Below are 22,531 nucleotides of genomic sequence, written 5' to 3'. Positions count from 1 at the left end.
GATGGGTCCCACTCTGTAACTCTGGGCAATAGCTTGCTTAATCTCCACAACGGACCTCACAGCGCTTGGATGCCTGGCTTCACCCTGGGGCTGTCCCGGAGTGGGTGCCTCACAGGGAAAAGCCAGGAGGGGTTCCACAGCAGTATGCGTACAGCTCCTTGAAACCCTAACGGATGAGTAGTGTGCTATACAAGTGCAAAGTTTACAGTTTATAATGTGGGGCAGGGCTTTACAAACTGGCGCAATGGTCCCTTTGCACCAGTTTGTAAATGTGGCGCAGTGTAGGGGACTGCTTGCACTGTCACCACATCACAAAAAAGTGAAGCTACCGCGGCGGCAGGGGCTTGGAAATAAGCTTCTCCATTTGTTGCTTGTGTAATAGTATGTGAGCACATCTGGTGAATACTCTGTCATGAGGGACGGGTCAATATAATAGCAAATCTATAAATAGTCCGTATGATCTCCTAGAATATTATTATAACCTGACAGTGTTAACCTCACTTACAAAGATCATAGTTAGAATCCTACTTGAAAGAATAAATAACTGGGTATTAGAATACTATATTCTATCGCTGTCCAGGATTCTGGAAAGCAGTTTCAGTGATGGAATGTGTAATGGCTGTGATTACTGTGGCATGGAAAAACATCGAGGGCCATTTGACACACTGTACTGTACATTTATCGACTGATCTAAAGCCTTTGACACTGTGACTAAATCCAATGTATGGGTAAAATTAAGTACGATTGCTATTTTAAACTTACCTTAAATCATAATAAGTGAATTAAGCACAGACAATGCGGTACGGATCATGCTAAGAAAAGAAAGAGAAGTTGAATGGCAAGAGAGGCTCTGATAGAGCCTTAAGGCTGGTGAATAACTGCACCCCTGTTGTTTAATTAATACATAGCAATGATAAATGGAGAATAAAACAAAGTAATCATTATCCATCAAATTTTGGTGGGATTAATACCAGCAGCGTATCTTATGCTGATGTTATTGTTTCATTTGGTAAACTATAGACTTACAATTTGTCCTCAATATAATAATGAATGCAATGAATAGCTTCTGGTAAAACAAACCACAATATTGATATTTGTTAAAAATTCTACCACATATAGAATATGGGTCAAAGTAAACTGAAAAATCTTCAACACTATAAAAATCTGGAGGGAGCTTTAAATGAACTGGATGCTAAATATGTTGGATACAATTGTCTCCTTGTACGAAATCCCCATACAGCAAAGGTAGTTTTACTGTTAGCCTACGGGGCTGTAGTCTGGTTTTCACCTAGGTGTACATAAAACAAGGATAGCCGAGCAAAGGCAATATGTGATCAAACAAATGACCCATGCGACTCATTTGGATTTTCACCTACTGCGTGATTCAAAAGTAATCAGAAAAAGCATGCATATGTATTTGCCATCTGATCAATGCCATACAGTGAACAATGCAATTAAAACAACCCTTCTCTCAGTTTCAGATTTAGTCACTAATCTGATCAAAATATTGTGCGATATATACAGTGAAAACTAGTGCAGATGATGCAGTGCTAATAAGAAGTGAACATATAGATGCAGGAGTACACATAGTTGTTGAATAACCCAAGGTGTAAAAGAAAAAGTCTCACCCCAGTGGTATTTGATGGGTTTCAGCAGGACATAGTCATCTATCTAACGCACCACCAGAGACGCAAATGCAAGGGTATCAGGGGAATGTCACTGGTCTGGAATATTAAGGGGCATATTTATACTCCGTTTGCGCCGAATTTGCGTCGTTTTTTTCGACGCAAATTCGACGTAAAACTAACTCCATATTTATACTTTGGCGTTAGACGCGTCTAGCGCCAAAGTTCATGGAGTCAGCGTCATTTTTTGCCGTGAACACCTTCCTTGCGTTAATGAGATGCAAGGTAGGCGTCCCCGTCTTAAAAAATTACTCCCAGGCATGTGCGTGGTATTTATACTCCCGGGCAAAAATGACGCCCGGGAGTGGGCGGGGCAAAAAACCCCGCATTTGCGCCTCTTTTTAACGCCTGGGTCAGGGCAGGCGTTAAGGGACCTGTGGGCTCAGAATGAGCCCAGAGGTGCCCTCCCCTGCCCCCAGGGACACCCCCTGCCACCCTTGCCCACCCCAGGAGGACACCCAAGGATGGAGGGACCCATCCCAGGGAGGAAAAGGTAAGTTGTGGTAAGTATTTTTTTACATTTTATTTGTGGCATAGGGGGGCCTGATTTGTGCCCCCCTACATGCCTCTATGCCCAATGACCATGCCCAGGGGACAGAAGTCACCTGGGCATGGCCATTGGGCAAGGGGGCATGACTCCTGTCTTTGCTAAGACAGGAGTCATGTTAATGGCGTCTGGGCGCCCAAAAAAAATGGCGCAAATCGGGTTGAGACGATTTTTTTGCCTCAGCCTGACTTGCCCCATTTTGGGACGCCCAAACGCCATTTTTCCCTATGCCGGCGCTGCCTGGTGTACGTCGTTTTTTTTCACGCACACCTGGCAGCGCCGGTCGGCTAACGCCGGCTAACGCCATTCAATAAATACGGCGCCCGCATGGCGCTTCAGAATGGCGTTAGCCAGCGCTAATTTTTTGGGCGCAAAACTTCGTTAGCGCAGTTTTGCATCAAAAAGTATAAATATGGCCCTAAATCTTACCGGAGAACAACTCTGACCAAGTAAAGAAAAAGTATTGTAACATAGGTATTGGGAGGGCCCATGTAATACAAAACTCCCAAACAAATCCAAGAGCAGATTCAGCCATGCGTGTTTGCAATTGAAAATCATCCAAATGAGTCCCACAGAAGCTTGCACCCAGATTTACGAAGCAGTTGTGTTGCCATTGCATCATGCAAGGCAGCTCTAGGCAATGCAAAGGCTTCAGTGAGATTTACTATGCCATGCGGAGCCACCAAGAGTGGCTCTGAGTGGCATAGTGAATCTGGAGTACTGCAAGGTAGCCCAAGTCACATTCTCAGATTTACTTACACTATTAAACCTGGGAATGCATCAAAATGCTACGCCTTTCTAGGTGAGGCATAACGAGAAGAGATATCTTTATTTCTCCTCGTTAATTCCTCTTTCTACATGTGCGGCATTCTGCAGCACACATAAAGAAAACTGCCTCAGAGAATTGTTTTTGAATGGGAATGTACCCCTTCCTGCACAAAAACAATCATGCCTGTAAAGCAGGCAGCCTTGGCTATGGCACAAGGCTGCTTGTGTTGGCGCTAGGCTGCACTCAATGCTGCAGCACAAAGGGAGAGGAGAATGCACCATATCTTGAAAGATATGGTGCATGCCTGCCCTCTCCATTTGAAGCACTGCATCAAGTTGTCTTGCTGTGTTTCATTACAAATCTTTGTAAATCTGCCCTTCATTTTCCATATCGGAGACCTTCCATGGATGCTATGGAGGCAAACACCTTTCCTATATATTTTCACTTTCATCATACCATATGGGCAAATGCAGTAATACATCCTGCTTGTGTTGTTTTTAAAGCATCAGGGGGTCAGGCTCACGTGCTGCTGAAAAAAGAGATAATGCAAATTTCCCCAATTTACAAACAAAAACACATTTAAATGGAAAGTGCAAACGTTTATGCCAATTAACATAGTAGGATAAATTAGATTTTTTTAAATAGGCAATCATATTTAAGCATTACAACATCCAAAAGAAATAATCCTATTAGCCTTACTACTGATGCCATATTAACATTGATTTTTACATTAGGATGGAGAGGCCTGTTTTTCACATTGAAATGTTGTTTTGTACAAGATATTTTTCTCTTCCACTGCAGATGCTACAACTTTCCAGAAACCATTTGTTAGGTAGTGTATAGACATTGGTTATGTATCGGACAACTGATACTGAGGATCTCACTGGGAGGAGAGGCAATGGAAGGAAATATGACTCGTGAAAAACTGTCTAAACCACAAAAGGGGGATAAAGTATCTTTTCAAGAACATGGTTCTGTGGCCGATTGTGAAGATTTGAGAAACTAGGGATTTTACTTGCTCACAGGGTTTGCTGACATCCAAAAGGATGCAGAGTACAGAGAAAGCATCAACTGTTTCGACCTATGTTTTAGCAGATTTAAATTAGTGTGTGTTCCTAGAGTGGGGGGGATTCTTCTTAGGGATTCTTAGGATTACCTCTCTTCACAATAGGTCCTCTTTGATCCCTTTTCTTTTTCAGAGATGTCTGCTGATTTATAGCTGAGAATAATTTTCAGCTTTAAAAATTGTATTGCTTAAGTGCAAAGGCTTCATGCTTCTACATTTTATTCTCTCATCAGAACTCTTGACTCAGTTTCTCAACTGACAGCTTTTCCTTTGCTTAATTAAGAAATTGTTATTCTTCTGCTTAATTCAGATTAGGGACTTTTTTATGGAACACGCTTATTGTATTATTTTGATTTTATTTGTAATACTCATTAACTTGGTATATTACTTTGTTTTGAAATACTGACTTATGGATTATTTGAATGTGTAATGATAGTGGCTAAAAATGTAATGATTACTGAATAAATTAACTGATTAAAATGAATTTGTTAATAAAACCTTTTAACTTTCAGAAATTCTATTTATTGACTTATTATGGAGCCCAAATGTGCTGTGTTGTTTATGAGTTGAAATTGTATGGATTGCTCCCTCTCAGTTCTCCTTGTTGATGAGCAAAGGTTAATACGGCCAATGGCATGGGTTATTTAATCATTATACATAAAGACTGGGATACAAAAATCTCCACACTGTCAAATAGTAGCAAAGGGAAGGTTAATGTCACAGGAGAGAAATGTGTTGAATTAATTTGCCCAGGTTTACAAGTACCCATTCAAAGCCCAAACTTGAAGACTGAAGGAGTTTCTAATTCTGAAAGTGGTTGCATTGGTGGAGTTTGAGCATTAATAGGGTTGTGTGTTGCAAATGTCTTTGTTGATCTTACATTATTGTAGTGATGTTATGTGTTTTGCGTTTTGGTAATGTTTATTGTCTAGTAGTGTATATGTGTTGGAACTGAGCAGTTGAAGTTGTTATCGGACTTAGAGTAGTCCAAGTTCCCGGGATAAAATAAGATGAGATAGATAATTAAGAGATTGGTGTATTACTTGTCTGCTGAGGATTTGTGATGTCAGTTCATGAGGTACCATCAACCTCATAATTAAGACCAGGACCATAACAGATTGTTGTGATTGTACTAATAGTGAGTGTTGTTAGTAGAACCTATTGTGGAAAGTGGAAAGTATATGAGTCAGGGTGATTACCAGATGGCCTAGATGTCATTTGTTTGTATGTGCGGGGACATCAGAAGGTGTTATTTCCAATAGTTTTTGTGTGTGAATAAGCTACTTTAAATTCTTTAGCAGAGAGGGTGAGAGTTGTTTATTGTGCTTGCGTAAAAGTTGTGAAATTTAGCATATGAGACAATTGTAAAAGAGGGGGAACCTGTGCGAGGAAAGAGGATTGTCAGAGCGTGCTACTCTGGGATAGGTCAGTTGGTACAAAATGTCATGCTGGGATTGGATGATGAATCATTAGGTATCGTACTGTGATAGGCTCATGAAGAAAGGATTGTGTGAGGATTGGAAGTGAGTATTGATATGTATGGAACTGTGAAATGAACAAAAACATTGAATTTAATTGAGTCAGTTTTGCTCATTATTTGTTGAATCGTTGTAATCATGAATTGTTTTAAAGCCCTGAGTGGGTTAACAACAAGTTATAGGCGAGTTCCTGTCCATCATGGCAAGGAGACTCGACTGGAAGGTCGGCCAGGTCATTACATTTGGCTTTACACATGTTTATGGCTTCGTCAATGGTGCAAGATCACAGAAAAAGTGGAAGCGTTAAGATTTCCACAATATGGTACAGTTAATTTAAAGTTTATTGAAAATTTAAAGGAATAGTTATTTGAAATGAAGCTGCTGCCTTCTAGACCCTCATAGTATAAAGCAGTAAATACTTGGGAACAAACAACTCACCCAAAGAGAAAGAAAAGTATCGGAATAGAGCGAACAGAGCAGTGTGTGGTTTTGCTGATGCTAAATGGATTGTGTTTCTTGCATTCACAACAGGGAAACCTAAAAAGAATCAAGAGCAAGGAACTGAAGATAAAGAGACTGTTTAAAGACTGATACTGATAGTGATTCTGAAGATGACATTTTACATGTGTTGTTCTCACATTTACCACCTTATGTTGCACATTCAGCATGTGCAGAGAATACTACAACCTCTAGTAGTACAATGATTACAGCCCCTATTTACTTGAACATAATTCAGATCGAGGGACCACCACCAGCACTGCTGATTACAGCTGTACCTGCTGAAGCAGCCACTACTTTAATTGCTCCAGGCGTTAAAGCATCTATTGTGACTGTTCCTGCTAAAGTGTTACACATTGTATCAGCTCAGACATTAGCAATTACTTTTACAACTGCACCAATCAATCTTGCTCCAAATCCTGACATTGAGGGAACTGAAGGAGAAGTAGCTGTGAAATCAGAAAAAAATGTTTTTACACCTCAAATTACACAGCTACAAACAGGACCATTTGATAATGAAATTCTAACCCACTGGCTTGAGGAAACTCCTGAGAATAAAGGAACAGGCGATACAGTGAGACCATCTGCAATCCAAGAAAGGTGCAAGGCTATTAAATGTAAGACAATTAAAGGTGGTTGGAAAATTATTAGGAGATGTTTAGATATTTCACAGTTGAATAAATACCAGGAGAATGTCCTGACATATCCGAGCAAAGAAATTACAAAGTACAAACACCATAAATTGGCTGAATTGGCAAAAACAAAGTACATCTCTTCAAGAGCATTCCTGACAGAAAAGCTTTAGGGTACAGTTAGTTGATGAACCAATTGTGGCCATGTGTTCTTCTGGAATGAGACTGCACAATGCTGGATTGGTGATGTGCATTCAGAAATGGAGTGATTTCGACAGATTAAAGAGCAAATTGGTGTAGAAACAAGGAAAGAAAATTGAACCAATCAGATACAGATACATAGTTATATGGTAAGCTACCACCAGTAAAACTAGATGAGGATGAGGCCCTGTGAGGGCGATACCAGGTGGAGGGTATGTTCATGTAAAGTGGAGCAGAGATGATCTTACAACATTCAGAAACAACTTTCCTAAATTGTGAGAGAATCCTGCCTAGTACTTGCACAAGCTGACAGGTTTGTAAAAATTTCAAAGGCTCTTTGGAAAGTTTGAATACTTTCTTCAACATTGTGTTACTGAGTGATTTATGGGCTCAGTATAAGAGCGCTCTGCAATGGCCATCTGCAGAACCTCCAAGAGATGCACCTACACATGCACCCTCACCTATGGTGATGACAATGCATGGTGAGTTGATTACCTTTTTGAAGGGAAAGGTACCAGTAAGGGACATTGATTGATTAATGATCAACAGAACTACTCAGGAAGCTGAACAATCAGTGCATGCTTATTATGAACAATTGTTAAAGGTGTTTAAACAGTGCAGTGGACAAGACAATCCTGAAAATGGTGATATGGGGAGTTTTATGTCACAGTGTCTTCTTGGGTTGCAACCATAAAACATTGGGCACATACAAAAGAATGTTTTTTGGTGGCAGACAAAACTAGAGATGAGATCCTAAGTCATGCAAAATAGTATGGTGATGAAGAAGAGATGAAACAGAAAAGGCTAAGAGAAAAGTTCATACTGGTGCAAACAAAGCTGGCTCAGAAAAGGTTTCAATCTCAGCTGTATGTAGGGAATGTTTGGGGAATGCATGGTGTTAGTTTCCAGAATGGAGGTAAAATGGCACAAGATGTAATTGGCATTTCACAAATAAGAGTTCAAGGTGTTCCGATTGATTCAAATTCAGGGGTAGTTATTGCAATATTGAAAAACCCAACTCCTTGTCCTGAATGCAATGTAGTCAGAATCCTAAGTGAGTGAGTAGTGATGGGGAAATGCAAGGTGTGAATTGAATGCACATGCAAATTTCCCAGTTAAGACCCTGGTTCAGCAAATGCAGACACCAAATCCATCACAAGTCCCTATGATGCAGGTCCCAGGAGCTCCAGTGGCCCCACAAAATATGGGTAACCCCAAATTTAATATGCATCAAATACCAAGAGCAAACACAAATCCTTTTCAAAATCAAAGCACATTTTAACAGGGTCCTATATTTAAAAACAAGAGATTTTACTCTGACAATTCACAATGACATTGCCTGATAGGGGAGGAAGATTGCGTACTTGGCGCAGTCTTAGAGGTACACAAGAGTAGAACATTTGTAAAAGGAGAGGTAAATGGCTAACAAGTGTCATTTTTAGTAGACACAGGTGCTACCCATTCCAAAGTATGAACAGTGTAAGTCTCAGACCTACACCTCTCGGGAAATAAGTTGTAGGTCTTACAAAGAAGCAGATAACTAACACTGTTTCAACGAAAGTTCCAGTAACAATAGGTTGATTTGAGGAAAATCACCGGTTTGTTGTGCGTCTCGAGTCCTGTAAATCTGTTAGGATATGCAGTTACATATAGTATATTGGTTAGCTTGTGTCATAGACCTAATCGTTTGGAAAAAATATTTTCCTAATTATGTTTTAATCCTTTCTAAAGTTCCCTTTCACAAAAGAATGAAACCTGACCCACAAGTTCAGGGGATGGAAGTAGCTGGGTTTTTCATTGGATCCCTTGCAAACATAGACACTGTTAACATATATGGACGGAATCTGAAATGTTTAATGGACAGAAATGTATAAAGTATTAGAGGAAAGGAGAGCTCATGTGTTTTGTGAGGCAAACAAGGAAGAAGTTGTATTAAAGAATAATTAAAAGGAGGAGAAGGATGAATATACAAATCTAATTTAGATAGACAACAAAAAGGAAATTATGCATCTCTAAAAGGAGAATTCATTTTATAAAAAGACACATAGGAATAAGTAGCTGTGAACATAAGTTTGACATTTTTGTAGGGCCTGTTCAAATATTAACTAGAGAAGAACAATTTATTCTATTTGCCAGTTACCTGCTGACTGGGATGATGGTTGTTATTTAGCCTTATTGCATCCAAAAATGCATCATTTAAATAGCATAGATGCTCTAACAATGGATTCACCTCACAGACATAAACACAGTGATGGGACACAAATAGTGGGAGATATTTTTGGGCAATCATTCCTCCAGTAAGAGTAGTTCTCAAAGATGAGAAAAGTAGAAAGCTTTCTGCAGTAGTAGATAAGCTAACCACTAGAACATCTGGGGCTTTATGAGGAGTCACTGCAGAATTAGTCGCTACAAGATCAATGGTTTAACAAGACCAAATAGATCTGGATATATTGCTGGCAGAGAACGGTGTATTCTGTATGATAGAAGAATTTAAAAAACAAATTTCTGAACTAAAACTTGAATTTGAAACTGTTAGACTTGTCAGCATTATGGTGGTCTTCCCCCAACGTTTTACCTTCCTCGTTCACTTTTGTGCTGATCTAGTTTTTGCTACCCTTAGGACTCTGTGCACTTTACCACTGCCAATCAATGCTAAAGTGATTGTGCTCTCTCCATCTAACATGGTAATATTGGCTTATCCCCAGTTGCATAATAAGTTTACCTTTAAGTCCCTGGTAAGGTTGTACTACATGTGCCCAGGACCTGTAAATTAAATGCTACTAGTGGGTCTGCCACACTGATTATGCCACACATTTAAGCAGCCCTTTAAACATGTCTCTGGTCACATGACTGGGTGTAGCGGATAGTTGGGCTTTATATATTCTTCCTAGACAGCCACACACAATAGGGACCTTAGTTGTGCCTTGATAGGCTATCACTGACAGGATGGAAGAGAGGAACTGGGTACAGCCCCACTTACCAGCTTCACCAAATTCCTTATTGCTCAAATGCAAATGTGTCATGCTCATGCATTTTATTCTGTCATCATTACTCTTTATTGGGTTTCTGAAATGATAACCTTTCCTTTACTTAATCAAGAAAGTGTCATTTCTATGCTTAATTTATATCAGGGAAATCATTTATGGAATCCATTTACTGTATTATTTCTATTTTATTTCTAATACTCACTTGGTTAATTACCTTGTTTTGAAATACCAGCTAATTGATTATTTGAATTTGTAATGATGATGGCTATAAGAAACTAATAACTTCTGAAGAATTAACTAATGAACTAATTTTAATTAATTCATTAATACAACCATTTGACTAACACAAAGTCTTTTTATTGACTTTTGAGGAGCCCAAATTGACTTTGCTGTTCATGAAGTTTGATTTAAATGACTGATCCTTCGTAATTCTTCTTGTGAACAAACAAAGGACCATGCGAGCAATGGCGTGGATTATTTAATGATTACAACCGAAGACTGAGATCCAAAAATCCCCATGCTATCAAAAGCCTATGCCCATCTCTGCAACCAAACAGAAAATCATGAAGATATATACGCCTCATTCTGCTTGGAATAGATCAGGATATTCAAATGTAAAGATGTATAGTTTAATCCAGGTGTCAAGCAGAGTTAAGTGCTTGGTAAAATGTGTGTCCGGATGGTAGAGGTGTTATCAGGAAACTGTCAATATTCTCTGTTTATGTCTCAATGCATCATATAGAAACTCCCTGCTTCATTTAATTTGCCCAAAAACGCAGAAACAAAATGGACATCCTTGGGGACTCACTTCTGGAAATGCACATGTCAAAAAGTGCATGTGAGCTTGGAGTGGGATCGATAGTGAAACAAGTGTGCGTGCTGCTAGTGTTTAACTCATAGAGTTGAAACAAGACTGCATATTAAGAGACAGTTTTTATTTTATCTCCCATTGCTCATGTGTTTCAAAATCTGAAATGAAAACAATGAGGAGTAAATAATGAAGTAAGTAGGAAAAGTGACGCTAAATAGGTTGTCAATGAAATGAGCAAGATTTGTAATAAATGTAATTGTTCTTGGCAATATCTTTATCAAATGTTTTGAATGTTAACTATTTATATATTAATTTATTATGTGGTTTCAATGAACTGAAAATAAATATGAATAAATAACCTACATGTGCAGGGAACCCTGTAGATCAGAACCATGCCCTTCTTGTACTCAATCATTCCTTATACAAATCTCTCATACTAAAGGAGAATGAGGGTTTCCAGCCAGGACACACAATATGGATGTTTTCAATTAAAGCTTGCAAGCAATTATCCCAAATTGGATTGAAACCCATCACACTCAGTTAGCTGCTAGCAATCATTAGATATGTAATGGCCTAAAATGGAGGGAGCAGTCATGCATGTACAAAAAGAAGTGATACTTTGGTTGAATTCCTACCATTCCTAGAAGTCTAGACCTCTCTGTAGAGCAATACAAAATTAATGCAGCGTACCTGCCAAGGAACTCATGACCATGGCAACATGTAAATGAAAATACAGTGGTTAAATGTTGTAGTAGGGAGCAATATGGCACATGCCTATTGTGCCAGGGACATCCGAACCTACACGTAATATGTTGCTGAACTCAACCTGCCATGACTTCAATCAGTAATGAAGAGCACTTACCACGTCGTGCCAGAACATTAACATGCGTTAAGTCACATTGTGTGTGTGAAAATGACAAGGGACCAGCTACCAAAGACTTTGAAAAGCTCAAGTAGCTGTATCTGCATCACAAATACCAACTTAAACAACATCACAACTAGACACTACCAGGAGAATGTTCAACAGTATCTAGAATATCAAGTGTGGGTAGCTTTATCCTTAGGCTAGCTGATTTGCCAGTGAGGGAAATGCACATCTTAAGCCCTAACTGAGGTAATCTGGTAATCAAGATGAAAATGAACAGCGTACCATCTCAGCTCAGTAAACAAGATAAATAACACCTATAACATCAGTAGAAGTAATATGAACATCAGTGTAGGAGGCTGGCTCTCTATATAATGTGCGAAAATGATGTGCACTTTGCAGAGAGTCCAAGCAACCCCACTTTGGTATCCAAAGGTAAAAAGCAGATAATCTAATGCTCTATTTGTTTGGCAGTGTGGGCGACGGGTTAGGTTTACCTTGGAGATGTGCTAAGCATTTGTTGTGCTCACAGTATCAATAAATGTGGACACAGATACGTCAGATTTTTATAAAATCTTCAAGACCAAGATGGTCAATACATGATAAGTACTTCTTTTGCTATGATTTTTCAAAGTTTAGAAAATATATGCTTTTTGTGAGCAATTACAGACCATAGGAATTAATCAGAAAATCTTTAAAAATTTATATAAAATCAGACAATGCTCTCAAAAATGTAATCTTCTATTTTCAGGTTGAAGTCATTGAGATGTCCTGTGGGCCAGCAGAAGATCAGGAGGTTCCTGACTCAAACAGAATCAATGGCTCAGGTCTTTGAGCTTGTGCACAATGGAGAAGGGGACCACTTGGAAACACACTGCACAGGTGGACTTAAAGGTAAGTCCAGTGGGTTCCCCTGGAGGTCACAAGGGGTTAGAGACCCCTAGAGCACAGATGTGTTAGTGTTGCAGAAGCCAGGGAGGCCGGGTGCAGAGCAGAAAAGTCAGCCAAGAGTTGTGCGTTGTGGAGTCCTTGGAGTCAGGTGCAGGTCACTTTAAGGGTAGATTGCAAGTCAGCAGGGCCACTTTGAGGTGTGGTTCATATGTGTCCTGAAGTCCCTCATTTAGTGCTTTCTTCTGGCCCTCGGAGAGTCCAGAGTGGACTTTGCTTCTGGGTGTCCAAAATTTGGGGTAGAGTACCCCAAGTGATGGGACTTCTCAGGGTCTGAAAGTTGCTGTGCCACCAAACTTGGAACACTGGTAAGTTTTGTCCTTCGGGTCTATCATGTCGATTTTGGTCAGGCTGCTGGGTCCGGTTCATTGGTCAATGACAGGTCAGTGAACTGGACTTCACTGGTTCCTTGCTTGCAGGCAGCAGGAGAGTGAAACCTTCACCCTGAAGGAGGTTCTTGGCAGTTTTAAAAAAAACTGGAGTTGTTTTGGGGGATATTAGAGTCCTTCATGTTTCCAGGTGACACCTCAGCAGTGATTGTGAAGTCCTTGGAGCAGCACACAAGGTTTGGGGTCTTTTTCTTCTTGCAACAAGTCTTCTGTTCTCGTGCCTCAGGACTTCATTGGTCCTCGTCTTCTTGTGTCCATCAAATATGATGTGCAGGTCTAGTGATGGCCACTAAATACTGTATTTAGTGGCTGTTAGGGGGAGTGCCTGGTAGTGGCCAATGGGCTGCATACCTAAGGGTGTCTACACCCAATATGTGACCACTTCCTGTGGAAAGGGGTCACATCCCAAACCCTGACTAGCTATTTTCCTGCCATCCTAGATGAAGGGTGTTGCAGGTTGAGGGTGGACCACTCCTCCTACTCTGGCTAAGTTTTCCTGCCAGTTTTCCCACTCAAAGAGGGGGGAAACTGTTGGGTGGCATCTGCTGCTAGCAGCAGAGGTGTGGGTCAGATTTTAAAGGTGGTAAAGCCTCCGAAGCTGACCGCTGGTGCAGGATGCCTGCCTGGGGGAGGAGGTGTAACACGTCCACGCAGGAAAAGTTTTGTGTTCTGGCTCCTAAGAGCTGAGGCTCTCATCCCAGGAGTCCAGACTTCTGTGTGGTGGTGGCAGGTTGGCTAAGACCAATCAGGAACCATGCCAGGGCTAATAGGTTTTGCAGGGGGCCCTCTAAGGAGCCCTTTGGGTAAATTTTATAATAAATCTAACACTGGCATCAGTGTGGGTGTATTATTCTGATTTGTTTGATACCCAACAACCCAGTACTCGGAGAGTCCATTATGTAGCTGGGGAACTCATATTGACCATTGTGCAGCACATGTATTTGCTATGGCTTCCCTGTACACTTACTACGTCTTAAGGTTTTACAAAGACACACTAGGGGCATATTTACTCATGCACACATATCCCCTCATATGCATTATATTGCACCCTGTCTTAGGGCTGTAAGGCCTGCCAGAGTGGGGACTCACCTATAATTCACTCAGTGTTAGTAGACATGGCACTCTTGGTGAGTGCCATGTCGAATTTGCAACTTTTAAATACACCTTGTCATGCACTTGCACTGGCAGTCTGCATGAGGCTGGTGTGGGGCCCCTCAGAGTGGCACAATTGGTGCTGCAGCTTGGGGGGCCCTCTTCAGTACCCATGCCCTAAACACCAGGGGTACCATTTACTAGGGACTTACAAGGGTGGCTTAAGTGCCAAACATGGTACATATTTGGGGAAATAGATCTGGCACTTACAGTTTGAAATTATGTCATTTTCCAAGCAAAATGTGGGGAGGCTACCATGTCAAAAGAGACCCCTTCTCACAATCAGCACAGTCTCTTTCTGATTGGTAGTCTGCGATGACTGTCCATCAGCTTACCAATGACATTCAGTCATCCAAAACTTGGCTCTAACCATCTTGGGAGCAGTATACTGGTAACGACAATAGTTAAAACTATAAACCTCCACAGTCCATGACCTGAGGGAATAACTTGGACAATAACAGTAGTTTAATCAGTGAGATTTGATCTGCCATTTTTCTAGCTCTTAAGTCAATGGCCCAGCCCCTCGCTCACTCTAGGTCCCTGCTTCATCATGGAAAGACTTCTCCTCATCCTACTTTGGTTTTTCTGGACTTGCATCAAGAATGAGATGTGATTCTATGATTAAACATATCACCTTGTGTGTGTGAGGGTTTATGTTCTTTAAATGTGCACTATAAAAATAACATGAACAATCTCATTGACTACTTGCTATCATCCCAGCTACTCGTCAGATCATAGAATCAGGGTTTTAGGTGTGATTATGTACAGATTTAATGGTAACAACGATTCACTGCCTTAAAATGTATGTTTTCTCTCTTTTCTCCTATTGGTAATTGCACCAGGGAGCCCATTGTGTTATGTAGACAGGACAGAGCTGTCATGTCAAATTTGTAGCCTGCTATTGTGATGTGCAAAGACTGTGATATTAATATGACAGTCATTTAAAGGGGCATGCCTTAAATTACCACAATTATGTAATGTTTTGGTTGTGTAATGAGGTATGCATCTCAGCACTCAAGAAATTATCATGTCTACCATCTCCACTGTACTTACCACATTCACCACCTGTACCACCACTGCATCACCACAACACCATCTCTGTATACCAAAGGACAAGGACCTTTTGGAGAATGTGGGAGGTAAGATGTTGGCTAGAGAGAGGTGGTGGGGTCAAGTGAACATACTTGAAGGTAAAAATGTGCCATATTAAGGTCTCTTGCCAGAAAGGGAAACAAAGAGCATTTTGTTGCACAAGTCTGTTAAGTATCTTAATCTTACTGGAATGTGGAAAACACAGAAGCCAACATGAAAATGCTATGATTATAATGCTTAAAAATATTGAATTAAGAGCAGTGGTAGACAAGGGGGGGGGGTTTGGAGCTATTGTGCAGCTCAACTGATTAACAACACATTTAAGAAGTTGGTGATGGATTTTTGGTGCAGTTGTACCAGGGACAAGACACCCTTAGATTGTATTTGCAATATGGGGTGCCTGCTGAAAAAAAACATAGTGTGACAGATGGCAAACATTTGACTCCAATGTATCTCTGACATCCAAGGCAGGAAGTGCTTCAGATAACAAAAAACATAGATTATAGGTTTACCAAGGTGGCATGACACACCTACTGTTGCTCATATGGAATACTAAGTTAGCTCCCTAGGCATTAGTGTTTATTCAGAAATATCAGACATATAGGGGGTCATTCTGACCCTGGCGGTAAATACCGCCAGGGCGGAGGTTGGCGGTAGCACCGCCAACAGGCTGGCGGTGCGCGGCCAGAAGCGGAAAGCCGGCGGTGTACCGCCGACTTTCCGCTGCCCATGGGAATCCGCCATGGCGGCGCAGCTTGCTGCGCCGCCATGGGGATTCTGACACCGCATACCGCCATCCTGTTCCTGGCGGTTCGCTCGCCAGGAACAGGATGGCGGTATGGGGTGCCGGGGGCCCCCGTAAGAGTGCCCCACAAAGAATTTCAGTGTCTGCAAATTCGCGACGGGTGCAACTGCACCCGTCGCACCTTCCCACTCCGCCGGCTCCATTCTGAGCCGGCGTCCTCGTGGGAAGGGTGTTTCCCGCTGGGCTGGCGGGCGGACTTTCGGCGGTCGCCCGCCAGCCCAGTGGGAAACCCAGAATGACCGCCGCGGTCTTTTGACCGCGGTACGGTCTTCTGGCGGTTCCCGCTTGGCGGGCGGCGCCAGGCTTAGAATCACCCCCATAGACCCCTATTTCAATGGACAAGACAAGAGACATCTCTCTACTTTTTTTTTGTCCAGGACAACCATTGTTGATATGGTGAACCCATGCAGAACAAATGCTGGCCTGAATGGCATCAGATGAGCTATCATAGAGTGCTGCCGTCAATACCATCCCTTCTTGCTCTTGGGTCGACCACAAGGATGACCTGATAGCTACACCAGTTTTGTCTCTGCCATTTGGAATTGCACATTTCTAGGCTCTGAAAATAAGGTGGGGGATACAAGAGAATGGTGGATGCAGCATCTGCTTGTTTTTGGTGAATATCAGGCTACAGCTCCCCATCTCGACTGCCCTGGCCCGCAGAGAGGCTCTTAGTGTTCTTGGGACTAATGTTTCTCTCTTTGTTCCCTTTTTTTTCTTGTTCTCTCTGTTTCTTTCTCCCATCTTTTGTTCTAGCTCACCTTTTTTCTTTTTTTCTCTTTATCACACTTGTTTTCTTTCACTTCACATGTATGCAAAAATTAGTAATAGTCTTGTTTAGTGAGTATGGGTGGGATTCACAAAAGTACACTAAGACTTTTGTGTAGGTTTACAATTTTTTGTATTCTTAAACTATAAGTTTAATTTTACTAATAGTAACTTTACGACTGCAGAGACTCTGCACATAAAAATATATTTTTATGTCTAGAGTTCTCTTCCCCTACTGCTGAGTCTTTGCAGTTGTAACATTACTGTTAGTAAGTAGTGGGGATAAGAGGCAGCAATGTCCAGTCCCATGTTCTGTCTGAATTTGGTGAGAGATTAGGATTCCATACTAATGCTTGTTGTGGGGTATTTGCCCTACTAGGTAAACAACCACCCATCCCAGCATTGTACAGAACACCAAAAAGGTATCTTAAATCAAGTGAATTGAATGCCTTTCTATGTCCAAGGATGCGCAGGTATCAGATCTAAGACATGGCAAAGTCTGTAGAGATTTGTATAAGTGTTACATTTTGGGAAAAACCTCTTCTGATTACAATGTATCAAACACAACACAGATTGCAGAATATTGTAGAGAACCTTGCTCAAGATTTTAAGAGTAGGACCTAAGCATGCCCAGTTTTTCTTGTCTGCTCCATGTATATGAGGACTTTGTTTGTTTTGATGGGTGAGGTATTTGGTGGTCAACTTCAGTAGACCTTTATGTTTAATTTTATAACGGTTTCCTGGCTCCTAGTACATATGGTAGAATACAGAACTCTCTGCAAGGGCAATATTGTTTATGCCTGCTATGGTCATCCGCCACTTCTCCACTCCGACCGCCAGGGCGGTGACGACCGCTGGGCTGGAGACTTCGGTCTCCAGCCCAGCGGCCGTCACCAGACCGCCGGTGGAACCACCACAAAATCCATGGCGGTATGCACTATCAGTGCCAGGGAATTCTTTCTCTGGCACTGAAAGGGGTCTCCCCCACCCCACTCCCTCACCCCTGAGTCCTCAGCCCACCCCCAAAGGTGGCAGGACCCCCCTCCCAGCCCCCACCCCCAACATGCACATACACACACCCCTACACGTACACATACACTTCAACAACACATACCCGCAAACATACAAACAGACATGCACACAGACTGACCCGCACACATTTTTCCAGACACACAACACCCCCCGCATGCATACACGCACTCACACACCTCCTCTACATGCTCACACCCCATGCATGCACACAACACACAACACCCCACCACCACCTCCCCTAACGGACGATCACCTTACCTGGTCCAGTGATCCTCCGGGAGGGGACGGAATCCATTGGGGCTGCTCCGCCTCCAGCTCCCCATCACCAGATCACCGCCACACTGAATCATGGGATGTGATTCAGTGGGTGGTGTTCTGATGACGGGGTGGTGGAGGTGGAGCTGCCTCCACTACCCCGCCGACCGCCAGTATGGCTGCTGGTGGCTCTCCGTCCGAAAAAGGACGGAGGGCTGCCAGCAGTCATAATACGCTGTGCGGAAAACCGCCTGCACTGGCGGTCTTCAGCACGGCGGTACCTCGGCTGTCTTTTTAAAAAAAGACCACGAGGTCGAAATGAGGGCCTATGTCTCATGCTGTCTTCAGCAGAGTGCAGCCCTGAATCCCTTTTGTGCTCAAATTTTCTACTGTTTTCACCATAGGGATCACCTCTATAAATTCAGGGTTCCCTTGGGATCTTTTTATGTTCTGCTTCTATTGTTATGTGGGGGGGGGGGCATCTGGAGTCAGTTTCCCATTTTTTTAAATTGGGCACTTTATGATAGTTGAAGCTAGCCTTCTTCAAGAAAAGGGTATTTATTTTGGTAGGTCTACAACAGTATTTGGTCACCCACCCCTTACAAGCAGTATTTTGTCCACCTGTGGTCCATAAATAATTGAGTGCTTTTTGGGAGCTGCTTCTCCTGCCTTAGGGTGTTTCTGTCTTAGCATTATATTATACAGAAAATAGGAAATACATATTTAAATGCTGCCATTCTGTTTATAGTCATTGGAAGATGGTGAAAAAAGCATAATAGTGTGTGAGTGGTTCCGCCTTTGATTTCTGACCACCAAATTTGTGCTTTAATTTTGTCTGTCTCTGAGGGTTTTCAAAGATTCCAGGTGAAATACGGTGGGGTAACATTTATTGATGTCGGGTCCTGAAAATCAGATTTACCCACAATGCTAACATGCCTGTATCCTGTAGCTAAGGAGGAAATAGATCTGCCTTTAACACTCAACCTGGATCCATTTTCGTCAACCAGCCAGGCCCCTCCTCTGATATCTAACGAGGTCTCTGTTGCTGGCCAATCAGACCGAAACATGGAATTAGTCCTCAAGAAGAGCTTCTCTAGATTAAACTTTACCAAATAGAGCTGCCATTTATGAAATCTCTGCTTCTTAATCTCAAATGTAGTATTTTCAGACAGTGGCTGCTTCCACCCATGCTGAGGATGATTTCATCAGTTTACTGGCAGGCATAGAAATGCAGGCTAAGTTATTATTAAAGCTACTTACAATATCTTGAAAGCCAGTGGTTCTTAACCTTTAGACTTCCATGGATCCCCTTTTGATCATTACTGGATCCCCAGGACTTCCACTGAATCAATATTGAAATCCACAAACCGCCACTGAGTCATTATTGGAATCCCTGGAATCTGCATTTTCAATGATTTGAACTGCAAATAATTCACATAAAATACACAAAGCCACAGACACAAGCATTCATCAAACAAATATACAAAGGTTAAAAGTTGTGCTTAGTTAATAAACACAAAAATAAATTATAATAATTTAAATGGAAAAGTTGGAGCTGTTTTAAATTTAATTGAGGCAATGCATTGTGCATATTATATTGATGCACTTGCACAGCTTTAATTTGTAGCCACCAATTTCAAATTTCTTCACATTAACAGAAGGTTTTAAATTTCCAATTTTGCTTCTTTAAGCATATGCAATCGGTTAATAATATTTAATTTGTAGAGCTATCACGGCCCCTAGGAAGGAAAGAGGCATTTGGCAATCAATCGTGGAGTAGATCAACAACGTGGGATAAGCAAAAAGGACTGTCACCGACTGCAAGAAGTGGTGGCACGATTATCAGCCGGACAAAGGAGAAACTGGCAACAGCCTGAAGGCAGCAATGCAGCCTGGAGGAGGGAGCCTTGAGCCCCAGGTGGCTATCACGGTCCCTCTAAGTAGGCTCTGTGGGCCCCAGGGATCCGCGGACACAAGGTTAAGTACCACTGCTCTAAGCTTTAGGCCTCATTTGCGTTACAGCAGCGATGCATCAAAAATACTTATGCTTCAGTACGACAGAATCCTATGTCATGGAAGTGCTGTACTTACAATATGGTGCACCGTGGCTTAAGGGCACTGGTGTGTCAAAACAAATGATGCATCTGTATGCGCCTTGTTACAAAATCTGGCACTCTTGGTGCAGAAGTGATGCAGGGCTGACTTGTGGCATGTAAAGTACTACTTTGGTGTAAAAGAAATGGTGCACTTCACAAAAGGCAGCCATGGAGCAGGCAGCGGGCATCAGATGCAAGGTCAACACCCCAGCCAGGATGTCAACACAGAATGCCAGGGAAAAAGGAAGAGGTAGTGCAACTTCAGTGAAGAGGAGAATGACATCTTGATCACTCAGGTGACAGAGCACCAACACCAGCTTTTTGTCACCCTAAAATTGCCACTAGGAAGGAAAGAGGCATTTGGCAGTCAATCGTGGAGAAGATCAACAGCGTGGGTTAAGAAAAAAAGGAATGTCACCAACTGCAAGAAGTGGTGGCACGATTTTTAGCCGGAAAAAGGAGAAACTGGCAACAGCCTGAAGGCAGCAATGCAGCCTGGAGGAGGGAGCCTTGAGCCCCAGGTGGAGCTGGATGCTTTGGAGGAGTGGGTGACAGCTGTAATCCCAGAGGAGTTGGTGGCTGGAGTCCCCGGACATGACAGTACAGCACACAAGGGACAACTACAGACACATGGTAAATATTATCAAGCAGTAAAGGGGGCCAAAATGTCATGTTGAGCAGTGCAGCTAGCTATGTCCCAGTGCTCCACAGTTCTGTCTGCAGGAGAAAAGGCTGGGATCTGGATCATGTCCTGTTAAATGGAACTGAAATGTCACTCACACTGCCTAGTACAGCTCAACCTGTGTATACTGGCATGTGTAGTGCAAATCACAAAATGAGTCACCAGAACCATAAGTCATACCACACAAAGTCAAAAACATGGAGGCCCACTCACAAGATAAGTGTTGCAGGGCAGCAATGCAAGTCTCCTTGCTGTGCTGCCTGGGCCACATGGAAAGCGGAGGAATGGCCTATACTCACTAGATAATGTGCATTCCTGTTCTCTGCCCTGATGCACACTGGGTAGGACAGTGCCAAATTGCTATCACCCTTGCACCATGATGCAAGGATGCCTGCGTGGCAGAGCGGATTGTCCCTGTGCAGGAAGGGGCACTCTGATGCACAAAAACAATCATGCCTGCCTTTGTTCACTTCCTATGTGTGATACAGAATGCAGCGCACACAGAAAAAGGAAAAAACAGGATAATAAAAGACAACACTACTTGTTACGGCTCCCCTGGGAGGAGTAAGAATTTTTTGCTTTGTATTGTTGTATTAAGACTGTAGAGATATTGCCATCTGAAAGGGAAACATAGGACAAATTGGATTCTATACCTTTGAGTAACAGACATTCTATGCATCCATGTTGTATAGAAAGTCATTAGTAAGTCTGAATGACAATCAACTTACTCATGTCAACATTTAATCTAGGACACAATTAACATTGCTCTCTTTCATTGCAGAGAATGTACCTACAACTCTTTAGCTACTACCTGTCTGGGATGACGGTCTTGCTGAATATGACAGCCTGCCAACCCTTAATTAAGGCATCCCTGGGAAATCCTGGCCTCCTTCAACATACCATTTCCGGCTGAGGGATGGCCTAACAGCTTTCCGGGGTCTCCAGAGGATCCACCAGCACTCAACAAATGCCACCTGCTACACCAACCCCAGCCCTGGACTCCGAGGACCCACCAGTAGAATTTCAACGTTGTGCAGAAGGAGTCGAGGGGGAAATGCTAGGTATGGAGACCATGACAGGCACCCTGGAGACAGTTCATAGGTGCCTCAGTCCAAATAAGGACACCTCGTCTTGCTATACAAGGCCCTTTACACTCCGCTTTGTGGACTCCAACAGTCCCTGACTGATATTGCCGGTATCATGAGGCATAGGCATGAGCAACTACCCTGCCCAGCCAAAGTGGCACCAGCGAGGTTGCCAAACAGCTGGGGGAAATACACAGCATCCTGGAGTGCATCCTGGAGTCCATGGAGCAGAAACAGGAAACATAGGGCCAGATTTAAAGAAAAGTGGCACAGCGCGGTGCTGCGCCAAAATTGGCAAGGGAATACAGCGCACCACTGTGTTTCCCCCTGCGCTGCGGCTAAATTTAGCTACCAGTGCCAACGCAGGCATCCTTGCAACATAGTGCAAGGATGTATGTGTTGTGGGGTGTGATTGTTTATGTGCGGAAAGGTGTACCTTCCTGCACATAAACAATCACTAATGGTGCTTTGGCACTTCTGTGTGTGCTGCACAAAGCGTCAAAATTGAATTGTGTGCAGTACACCCAATACAAAATTAGCACAAGGCAAGGGACAAAGTATACTTGAAACATATGTGTATCTCAACTAGCAAGAAGTTACCCAAGGCCACATGCATGAAGTTCTACAATTAACAACCTGTCACTGGTCAGACCAAATTATGTGACTGCCCATGTGCCAAACATATATA

This window comes from Pleurodeles waltl, chromosome 5 (genome assembly GCF_031143425.1).
Source record: "Pleurodeles waltl isolate 20211129_DDA chromosome 5, aPleWal1.hap1.20221129, whole genome shotgun sequence".
Classification (NCBI taxonomy): Eukaryota; Metazoa; Chordata; class Amphibia; order Caudata; family Salamandridae; genus Pleurodeles; species Pleurodeles waltl.
The sequence above is the reverse complement of the archived record's forward strand: the minus strand, read 5'-3'. Positions refer to the sequence as shown.